Source organism: Lepeophtheirus salmonis, chromosome 11 (genome assembly GCF_016086655.4).
Source record: "Lepeophtheirus salmonis chromosome 11, UVic_Lsal_1.4, whole genome shotgun sequence".
Taxonomy (NCBI): Eukaryota; Metazoa; Arthropoda; class Copepoda; order Siphonostomatoida; family Caligidae; genus Lepeophtheirus; species Lepeophtheirus salmonis.
In genome coordinates, this window is record NC_052141.2 from 14,660,234 (window position 1) to 14,670,724 (window position 10,491).

Below are 10,491 nucleotides of genomic sequence, written 5' to 3' on the forward strand. Positions count from 1 at the left end.
TTTGGTTCAATTATAGCCTTATTATTCAAATTTATGTGATAAGTTAGAAATCCCCAAGAATTTTATGAATAGTTTAGAAACTTGATTTGATTTAAGAGACTTATATCGGCCTCGATATCCCCCATTTCGAATAAAATATATCAATTTATCATTTTTTTAATTGTGAAAATCAATTTTTGGGCCTTGAAGGGGAATTTGCAGCTTACACAAAGGATTATTAATACTATTTTTTTTTGTAGAAATTGAGGATAGTAGGTACAAATGCGATCCATACTCAATTTTGAGAAAAATCATTCTAGCATGTTTTTGTGTCCACATACCACATCTATTAAATACCAGTTTTTGCGATATTTTGAAACTTCCTATTTTAGTACAGCGTAAGAACCCAAACTTGAAGAAGCATGACTACATCTACGAAAAACGTGATTGTTATGTAATCAAGAAAATACAACTCAAAAATATTTACTGGTTTGATTAAAATTTATTTTTAGCTATAGTTTTTTATTTAATATGTTCTCCTTCAGAAGCAATTGGTAGCTCATGGCTATGAAGGCCGTGCCCATAGGTTACCACAAAGTCAAGATGACAACTTGGAGCGAATACAAATTTGGAATAGAGGTGTGGCAGACATTATTTTCCAAGACGCTTCAAACTGCAAATTCAAGAAGGTTGATGTCAGGGGCGGAAGCCCACCCCATGGAGGCAGGGCAATAGTCTGTCATATTGTTTTATTAATATATTATGGATCTTCTTGCCTGTAATAGACTTCATGATTTTGTAGGGAGTCCGGGTGGATAAGCCAACAGTTTCCGGAGTCTTCTCGGCACTACCACAGGCACAAAGGAGATATCACACTCAAGGCCTTTTTTATGTTGCTCCGACAGTTAGGTATACACTTAGAGACATGTGATAAAACCAAAATCTGTAATAAAAGATAACGGGGATAAAATTGTAATTAAAAACGAATACAACCTTTGGACTCCTAGTCTCTAGATTCATATATATTTGAATATGTAACATTTTTATTCATGTTTAAATGTCACCATTCTTATATAATATGTACAGGAAATTCATGAGTGACTCCAAAATCAGTTCATTTCCTCTGAGATGTATTCCAAAAGCATAGTATTTCATCGTTGATGCTACATTGGTTAAAACTAGGAAGCAAGTTCTCTGATTTGCTGACCTAATTATTAATCATTTTAAAGTTGTTTTTTTGTGTTCTAAACAAATTATTATGCAAAGTAGTCGTAAACTTTGCCTGTTTGCAGACGCTCAATAACTCTAGGCAATGCTGGGTACTACTGCATGTACTTTATAAATCGATCAAATATCCAATCATGTTCGAAAAAGATTTAATGTAATTTACAAACATGACACATAGGCTGAAAAGTCCCGGGCTTAACGAAGAAAATATTTTTTCCCCTTCAAAATTGTTTTCTTTTTAAATGATAGTTATTAATTTTTTTAATTACTTTATGGAGCAGGATCAACATCACACTTTTTAAATCATTACTTAGCTTAAAAGGTATTTATTCCCCATTGTAGAAACTGTACCATTAAAATACGAAATTGTTTTTGATCCATTGTTTTGGAAATATCTAAAGTAATTCAGAAACTATAAAACAGATTCTCATGAAATTTTGATAGCTGTCTCTTGAAGGTTAGTACTAACTGAGAATGAGGAGAATGAAAAAACTTTCATTGTAATAACATAGTTTTTTTTTGCTCAAAAAATGAACTTGTCTACATTTTTTGGTAATGTACAATGCCTATGAGCATTCACAATACCGGTTGTTGCATAAATACGCGGACTATTAGTGGCAAATAATGAAATGTGTAATAAAATTCGTATGACGTATTTTTTTTTGAGAATGATATAATAGATAATTTTTTCTGGTGTAAAATTTAATATGATTACTGAATATAACCCCCATCAGCTGCTATGACACCCTCCAAGCGCCTGCGGAAGGCCTTGCTCACATTGATGATGTAATGGTCTTCCATGGCTGCCAATTGCTCATTGACGCTGGCCTTCAATGATTCCAAATTCAGGTGGCGGATAGCAAGGGCCTTCTTCTCAATTTGCCACCACACACTGTAGTCAAGGGGATTCAAATCAGGTGATCGAGGAGGCCAAATGTTTTTATTCCAAAATGGCGTGAGCCAATCCTGAGTCATTCCAGAGGTATGGGCAGGTCTTTCAGATCTTTTCCCTCCATGACAAGCTTCTGGACCTTGAACACAGTAGTCCTGGATAGTCTAGTTTCCTTGATTATCTCCTTGACAGACCTACCGGCGTGGAGGAGAGTGGCAACCATATGACGTTGTGCCTCGTCATTCATCGTAAAGGACATTGTTTGATGCGAGTAAGAAAAACAAAAACAAAGCTAAAAGATTTACCGAGTTACTTGTGCTGGAATTTTTTATTTCCGGTCACGGAACCTCGAGATATAAGCGTTTAAAAATTAGTTTGCGTATTTATGCAACTACCGGTATATCCAGCTGTCGAAAAATTATTTTGCTGTAGTAAAGATAACTCGGAATCATTGAAAGATTTGTTTATTTATCTTTACGCCGTACCTCTGAGTTTTCGTAGACTGGGATGTATTTTATCATTTTGCAAGTCATTATGTCTTTTTTTTGTATAAGGAAATAAATTTAATATTTCTTATATAAAAAGGACGTTTATTGATTAAAATCACTATCATAGTCTATTAATTAAAAATAACCAAAATTTTATTACATCAAGATATTAAATATGTGATTATGTAAGGTTGGGAAAAAGTAATTTCATATTTTCCGATTTATTTCAATGCTTTATAAGAAGTGTTCAAAGCATCCAAATTAAGCCAAGTGTGCCTTGTTCTGTTTGATAACTTTTTGGGAACTTCACAATGCCCTTCTCGTTGAATCCTTTGTCCATATTGGCAGAAAAACTAGGATAACCAATTTTCACAGCCCCCCTATTTAGGCAAATTTTTAAACCGCCAAAACGTTGGCCAGGTACAAAAACAAGTAGTAGTCACATGCTACCAGATCTGTACTATAGCTCAGATACCCTTAAAAATTACCACCCGAGCTCCAAGATATTCTTGACAGTCTATCTTGATATTTTACATGATTTTATCGATATTATCGACAACAGGCCTACCAGTGCAGGGTATATCATTTACCTCCATTTCACCTGAACGCTATTGCTCGAACCACAGTTGTGCCACACGCACCGAAATAGCATAGATTGCAAAATTGTCTTGGTCACTTTTGACATGTTTTTTACTTTCAGGTAGTAAAAATGTAAAAATTGGCGAATTTCTTCCTTTGAGCCCTCCATATTGGACGCACGAGAATACTCAACTTAAGCCCCCAAGAGCAATATAGTCTGTTTGTAAAAAAAATGACATTTTTAATATACAAGTACACCTTTACAACGCTATATCGTATGATCCGATGTGACCAATAATGAACAAGATAATAATATACTTTGTTTAAAAAAAGGCGGGAAATACGAAATTACTTTTTCCTCAACCTTTTTGATACAAGTACCGTACCGAGGGTAAAAACCTATCGAAAAATCCCAAATAATACCAAACTGAACCACGGTATAACCCCGTACCGTACCAGTCCTGATATGTAAATCATACTTTTGCAATGGAATTGAAAATAAATTCGAAAATTGTTATTCCATTTTCTTTTTCTTATTATTTTTAAGAGAGTCGACTCCTTTATTTATTTTCAAATTGAAAGAAAGAGAGAGAGAGAGGGGAAAAAAATGAAATATGAGTCTTACAACCCATCTGTTATGCGACATTTTGCCTATTTTATTATTGTTTTTGAATTATAGTATGAATTAATAATTCATAGACGTGTTTATTATTTTTCTTCCTCTATTGGTTTTACTACTTGAAGCACCAACGCATGAGGCATTATTCATCTTTTGAGCAAATATACCATTCAAAGTAGGGAGGAGGGAATATTTCGGCATAATAAGTATTGAACACATGTTATATTATATAGCATTATGTTAGCAATTGATTAAAATATTGAATTTGAAACTAAAATATTAATTTGTTAAAAGTTTTTCTTTATACTATAATATATTATATATACAGATTGAGCCCTATTTGTGGTCTTCATACTGCTCTGACCTCAGTTTGAGGTGTCTTGGAGAATAATGAATGCCACACATCTCATTCAAATTTGGATTAACTCCAAGTTGCCATTATGCAGTGTGGTACACCATTGACGTTCCCTTTGTCGCCAAGAGCTGTCAATCTCTTGCTGGCGTGTAGAGGCTGTTATTGTCTTTGAAACAGACATATTGAGTGACAAAAATAGATACATATATTATTTAAACATTCCAGAAGTTGGTTTATCGTTGTCTTTTCTTGATTCCATAAAAATCATAATGTTTTGCCATTTAGTTAGTTGGAGGAAAGGAACTCAGAGTCCAACTATGGATTGAGGATCAGGCGGGAGGAGATCACATCTCAATTTGTAAAGTAATATGACTATTTATACGATGTATCTTCTCCCCAACATTCTTCAAATTAGAAGGATTGCCCTGTTAATTTTTGGTTTCTATTTTGTAGCATACCTACAGATCATTATCCGTTGATCAATGAATATATCTAAAAAAATCAAAAAAATCTATATGTTGTTGTCAGCTGCCAATGGTTCCTCTATTTTTTTTTCTGAACGTTGATTGGTTGATTGCTGTGAACAATTACCAATAATTATTGTATAATAACTAATTTTATTCTTGGAATAATTGTCTATCAACGGATTTTGTGCCTTTTTTCCCTGTTTCATTTCGAATGTAAGGATACAAAATGAAATAAAGTTAATGAACTAAGAAAATTTCTTTGTAAAATAGTATTGAAATAAAAGAGAAGCCTGAATTAAAACGAATTTTTCATTATGGGATAACATAAAATAAACAGATCAACAAAATATAATATTTTAACTATTTAAGACATTCATTTCACGGTTTTTTAAATTCAATGTCTTCTTTTACATCTATACTTTTCTACTCTTGATAATTGCATTTAGTTGGTCAAAAAAGGGACGAAAAAAGAGCGTGTTTCTTTGATTAAAGTGACAAAAATTTGAGCGTTGATATTAGTAGCAATTATTTTCTTAATTTCGAGAATTAAGAAAAGTTAATATTTAGTGAACATGAAATTAAGAGAAAGATATAAGGTTGTATACTTTTTGATCCAAGTTTAAGATCAAAAAGTCTTTTATGATCAACAGTAATTGACATTACTGTTTTTGCAACATGAGGATCCTGACTATTCCACTTTTTGCGTATTTAAAGTTGTCAAATATATGAGCAAAAAAAACCTTTTTACTAAAAGGTGATTCATCTAAACATTCACAAGCCGAGACAAAGAAGTACAAACCTCCCGTAATTTTATTTCTTACCATATTTTATTAACATTTTCACAAAAGTCAACATTATAACATAAATTTGACATGTAATCTATAAAATGTCGTTAGCTCGTTCACAACGTATCTGGAAACATCCCACTGGTTGTAGTCCGGAATGCGCACCTTATACCAGCTCTCAGGAATCTTGTGGTGTTATGAGTAACTTCATTGAAACCCCATTAAACATTGCCCAACGACAAAATAGATTAAAGCGTTCGACAATTCCGGCGAATTAAGAGGGCAAGAACTTGGCAGGACGTACATCCCATTCTCAGAGTAAATAAAATATAGTGTTTCTCGCTGGTGTGACAGGGTGCCCTGTCTTGCTGCCATATCCAAGGTCGATCTTTCATTATCTTGCGGATCCAGGGAAAAACTTTAGTGTGCAAAACAATATTGTATACCTTGGCTTTGACCTTCAGGCCCTACTTGAAGATGATGGATGGTATAACGAGACTATTCCTGCTAACAACGCTAGGCACCTAGCTTTGTGTGTGTACTTGGCTATCTTGATCCTAGGGACGTTTTAAGGCTTGTGTCCAAATACAGTTGTGTACGTCTAAAACCCAACACTCCTTTAAATTTTACACCATGCACATACTCGTGATTTGATTGAGTTGAAACTGGGTTATACTTCGAGGTAAGGGTCTTGACTAGTTATAAACAAAACTCCAGCAAAATCTAAATAGCATCAGTGAAACAACAGCCGATAATATGGAGAGACGTCGAGTCGCAATTTTGGAACTTTCTGCGCGGGGAAAACTCCGTCTGAAATTGCCAAGGTTCTAAATTGCAACCCCACCACCGTTTACAGCATAGTAGCCAAAGGGACTCCGGAGGCGACCACAAGATCTAAGTCAAGGCCTCAAAGGTCGAACAAAATGGTTGCTGCCGTGAAAAAGTCTGTCGAGAACAAGAGAGGCAAGTTCACCGTCAGCGGCCTCTCCAGGGAGTTCAACGTCAGTAGAAGGACCATGGACCAGCCTGTTAAGAAAGATCTTGGCCTTAAGGTCTACAAGAGAACCCCTCGTCACTCCCTAAAGCCGTAAAATTTAAAGGAGTGTTCAGTTTTAGACGCGCACACCCCTATCTGTTGTTCATCAAGTAATGCTTTTGGGTTTGATATATTTTTTTCTCATCCGAAAAGAACTGGACATGATCTTTAAAGTGAGGGCTCTGTTTGAGCTTGATCAAAGCGTTGGTTCGGATCATCCTTTTCTCCCTATTTTGACAAGGTAAGAAGGTAAAGTATCTTGCAACGTGCACTGGTTTGGTGCCATAGGTCTTCATTGATGGTACAATTGACATTTTAACCGGAGGTTTTGAAATGTTCCGTCCAAGACCAACAATATGTTTCTTTGCACATAATTAAAAACCTCGACCCCCTCTACATATCTCAAAAATTACAAATCCTACTTTTAAACTTCCGTCTAACTTTCTTTTCTAAGTTCTTCTCAATAAATTAAAAGTCTGATATTAAAAAGTTAGTCACAATATAAGAGCATTAGAAAAAGACTCTTTGCCTGAGGTGGAAGATGGATGATCTACAAAAATCGTTAAATGTTTGTGTATGCTCTAACTCCACCCAAAATACTAGAGGCCTTCTCTAAAGCTCTAAATAAACATAAATACAAACTAGAAGCAAAAGAATTCAATTTGCTTAAAAGGTTTTTTTGTGTACATATGTTTACAAGCCACTCTTGAAAATTTAAATAACAAATTGATACTCATTAAAATCGCTCTTTTTCGCCTCCTTTATAACATTGTATTGTATTTATGGGGAAAGGAGGGGTGTTAGAAGAAACAGTTCAAGAAATATGAACATCCTCCTCCCTAAATATTCAAATTTAATCATGATTATAGAATGGACGGGTAGTAAACGACCCGAATCCTAAGAACAAGGGTAATGTATAAGGAAACTTGTATTATCCGAAAAGATGCGAGACCTTAATCACTAAAAAAAAATCTGAGGGATTTTTCAAATCTTACAGCTTAATCCTAGTTTAAAAGAACAACAAAACAGAACAATGTAGAATCTCTATTTATCTTGAATACTGTTTTGAGGAACATCCACAGAATCATTTGTCTTCATAATTTTCACATTATTATAGGAAGATTTAGTGATTATTTTTTGACATTCTGTTTCAACCATAATTTGGGTATAAACAAAATTTTATAAGCATTTTGTCAACTCTTCATTAGAAGTGAGCAAAAAGCTAAAAGGCACGGCTGATGCTGAAGTTCAGGTGGCGAGGATTATGTAAACTGTAAAGTGCTCCCTCAGCCTGGTTTTCAAGTTGGTCAGTATGAAGAATGACGGAGAAGACTTCTCCAGGAGTCAGGAAGTGAAGGGTACAATTTAAAGAGGGTTGAGTGATCAAGTTTGCCAATGTTTTGTTTACAAGCTTTGTAAAAATTATTATTTATATTTTTTATTATTTAAAATAAAAATTTATTTAAGTATTTCTAAAGCAACTTCTAGAGTCCACATCTTGCTGGCCTACCCTGTATATTTCTATGTTAGTGAGATAACGCTATGTCGAGCATCCTGTTACCTTGCTAACATTGAAATATACATTGTACTTTGTTGTAAGATGTTGATATTTCTGCTTCGTTTCTTCTAACCAGTGTACTTAATATTAATTGGTTGGATTAGAATTAGTCCTTATTAAGCTCTAAACAATTCTCAATAACTATTGAATAATAATTCTATAGTTCGAATAATTGACTAACTACCAACTAATTTTGGGTCGTTTTTCTGTTTCTTTTAGGGGGTGAGTTTGCAAGATACGGTATGAGTAATAACGTATCGAATGATATAACAACAATAGTTTAAATACTAATTAAGAATCAGTAATGAGTAAAACATCACAGTAATCCGGTCCTATTTTATTAAGGTCCAAAACTCAAGTAAAATACTCATTAACTTCGAGACAAGTATTCGTTTGGATACTCAAGTACCTGATATTTCCTCAAATATTTACATCCAAAGATCCAAACCGACCAGAATCCGGGAAAATGTAGATCCAATCTATCTTTAATCATAAAATGCTAATTCCTGCCTCTATCAATTTGCATAACAAGAGAGAACTATATGACAAAGCAATTTACCATGAAATAAATACTACAATCAAATAATGATAAAACGTCAACCTTGGGCATAAAATTACTAGTTAATTTATTCATATATTTTTTATTTTAAAAAATCCAACGGATTAGTGATTAAATTAAATTCTATACTAATTTTGTTACTAAAAAAAGATGTCAAAATGAATTAAAATTGTCCCTTTTTTCTTGTCAGCAAATTCTGTTGACTATTTTTTATGAAACATTATTTGCTTTGAATACCTACGAGCAAAGAATTGATATTAGAGAAAAGTTCTTGAAATTGTGGCTTAGGTTATCTGATTGATGAACCATTTTGGTAGATATGTTCACGTCAAGTCTCGAATCCGAATTAATCTTCAGTGGTTATTGTTTTTTTTCCCCCGAGAGTCCCATTCCAGTCGAAAATTGCAGTTTAGTTACCCTTAAATGCAACTCAAGTATGAATCACAAGCATGATTTTCCATTTATGCGCAGTTTACGTGACATTTTTTATGTGTCAAAGTCCAATCTTTGAGGTGGAATACCAGGCACATTTAAAGATGAGTGAGACGTAAGTACAACTTAAGTTCTAGTTCTGCTTTGAAAGTTTGTAAACCAATAACAGACAGAAAAAACACATTATGTCATACGGTAGATGAAATGTTTAATTCTTCGCTGATTTAGTAATTATACCCACCGATGAGTACTTTCTATGAGAGTGAGGCCCAAAAACTGGCTAGGCCAATCCATAAACTTAATGTGCTTCTTCTTGAGTAACTCCTTTGTTGCCATGGTGGTATTTTTTGAGTGATAATCGTTCTGGAAGACCCATTGCACTACCTATTTTTAGTCCCCGCTCTAAAGGAAAGAGGTAGTCGCCTAATATTTCATACAGGATGTGCAAGGCGTCCATCTTCCCGTCGATGCAGTGAAATTGTCCTTTTCCCTTAACAGAGAAACACCACCAAAAAGTATATTGTTTTTAGCATCATGCTTTGTCAGATGGCAAACGTAAGAGATCAAAATTGGATCAAATATCTATTTTCTTTACTTTTAAATTTGTAAGTAAATTTTTTTTCGTAAATTAAAAACGTCTTAATTTAACATATTACCAGTTACTGTATATACATTTGTGATTTGTCTGCAATGAAGCAAATCAATTGAGTGTTGATTATATGTGTAATCAAATGAAGGTTCTATATTAAATATAAATCTCTTTGTTATTTTAAAATAAATCCATAAATTTGATTACAATGCTCATAATTGAACAAAGTTGTTTCCTTGAAACATTTTTTTTTTAAATGTAGTCTTTTTGATTAAATAATACTACAATTTGTAATTCAATAAATTATTGGAGGAATTAAGATAATTATAAATAAATAAACATTTAGGCTTAAACTTATTTCTTACGTTTTCTTTTTCTTCTTTAATTTTAGAACATTCTTAAAGAAAGTATTAATTATTACATAAACAATATTGGAAAAAAAAATAATATTAATTTTCCAAAAATAATAATTGCCTATAGGTAGCTTGACTTTGTTGAGTTACATGTTTATACAAGTACTTTATAAAGTAAAAATTTCTTGATTTTGTTCAAGAGTGTTTTTGTTTGAACAAATCACATTAATTCTTCTAAAATGTATACTTTCAAGATTTATTTGAGTCAAAATGTAATATATAGATTTGCATTAGGTGATTCACGCAGAGGTGTTCCTGTTTGTGGTAAGATGGATTGGTCCCTTGGATAAAAGTTACTACATTCAGAAAACTATGTAGGTAAGTATCAGCCTACAAATCTTATAAAACATCACTCGTTATCCAAATTGAAAAAGAGTCTTCGTAGTACAAAATACTCACAATCCTAGTTATAACATATACATATGTATATACCTACAATATACATGAATAATAGTGTTGAGACTCGGTCCAGAATCAAATATTATTTTCCGTTTGATTTTAAGTAATTTTTTT